Consider the following 1,953-nt stretch of genomic DNA (forward strand, 5'->3'; position numbering starts at 1 on the left):
GCACGTCTAACTACTAAGTTTGGAACCTCACACTACCCTTCTTGTGGGAAATAACTTCACCATCATCATCATCATCATCATCAAGTGGCCTATTTCCAGTTTCCTCTCCATCTTGAGGCTCAGCCTCATCCTCCTCTTTTTTAAGACCCATCTCCTCACCAAGGTAATACAATTTCCCTTCCCACATATCACATTGCGTTGATTTGGACATTCATTGGATTTATGTCCCCAATCTTGGCACTTGAAACATTAGAATCCTTTTGGGTTTGGATACTTGTAAACTTCTTGTTTTAGAGGAATTTTGTGGACTGTTTTGGGCTCAGGCAGCCTTGTAGTGGCAGGTTGGTCCTTGTTTTTGGGCCAACCCGAAGAGGATTGAACCACGTCCTTAATTCTAGGCCAACCCAAGATATATTGTCCTCTTGCCTTAAACGACGACCTCTTTTTAAGCTCCCTTTCAATCTCAAGAGCCGCTTGGAAAATACCTTCAACGATATCAAATTTGTGAAGTGTCAAATGAGTAGAGATCTCTTTGTTCAACCCACACTTGAACCGGATAATGTCATTACTGATTCATTCCCTACGATGATCAAGCTTCAACAAGAGTTGTTGAAACTCATCATAATATGCCATCACATTTTTATTGCCTTGATGCAAGTTGTACAATCTAGCAAGCAATTCATGGAGATAACTCTCGGGAAGGTACCGTTGCCTCATCAAGTACCTTAACCAAAATCAAGGTGGTGGCTGCCCATCAACTAATTCATCACCAAAACGCTTGACGTACTCCCACCAAGTGTTGGCATAACCCTCAAAATGAGCATGGCATAACAACTTTTCTTTTCTTCCGAGATATCATTAACTTGAAAAACTTTTTCACAAGCTGATTCCCATGCTAAGTAGGCCTCGAGGTCACTCTCACCCTTAAAGATAGGTAAGCTCAATTTGATGGTATTAATGCCTACATCTCTTTCTTGGTGTTGATTTCCCATTTCTCCATACCCTTTATACCTCCTTGCATTAACACAGTCCCTTCTTAGCTCCTCCTCTCTCATGTAAGCATCATCAAAGGCTCCATATCCATCATACTCCTCTCTACCATGTTCCTCAAAGTGAGCTAGTCGGTTTTGGTGATTTGGAATCTTATTTGGAGACATTGGGATTTGTGGAGTTGGTGGACTTTGATTTGGTAGAGTTTGGTAATGTACGTTCAAATTTTGTGGAGGTAATGGATGGCTATATCCTTCTTGTGGAATTGGAGGAGTTTGGGAATGGCGTGGTCTATTCACTTCTTGGTTTGGAGGGAATGTAGTGGTATGATTTGTGGCATTTATTGGGGCTAGAGGTGGATTCATTATTTGGTGCAATGTTTCTGGTGAGATAGTTGTGGATGAAGTTCTTTCATGCCCACTTGAAGGAATATGATGAGGAGTGGATGGATGAGAGTTCCTTTGAATCTCCACTTGCTCCAATCTCCCACTTATCGTAGTCAAATCTCCCCTCATTGCCCTAACTTCCATTTTCAACCTCTCTAAACTTCTGTTAATAGCCTTAAGTGTGGCCTTCATAGTGTCTTGTTCAGTAGTACCCCCACGTTGGGATGTTCTTCCTTCCATGTCAAGGTGTTACCTACACAATCAGCAAATAAGTTAGCGTTAAACCTTTCCTCACTCACGCTCTCTCGGTTTACTCACACTTGAGCTCCACAAATGTTGTAGATTGGCTAGTAATCGTGAATCCTTAAGATATGAGTAAAGCTCTTGTCCGGAGTGTATTCTTGTTTGAAACTCAAAGAATTCTCGACGGACTGGAGTTAAGAAGTTACAACGTATTCAAACGAATAAAAGCACCCAGATAAACGTGGACACGAATAAGAGAATTCAAAAGGACTAATTGACAACCTAGTAGGAGTGTACTAGCATGTTAATTAGTTCTAGAACCAAGTAATGAAAC

This window comes from Capsicum annuum, chromosome 1, assembly GCF_002878395.1.
Source record: "Capsicum annuum cultivar UCD-10X-F1 chromosome 1, UCD10Xv1.1, whole genome shotgun sequence".
Classification (NCBI taxonomy): Eukaryota; Viridiplantae; Streptophyta; class Magnoliopsida; order Solanales; family Solanaceae; genus Capsicum; species Capsicum annuum.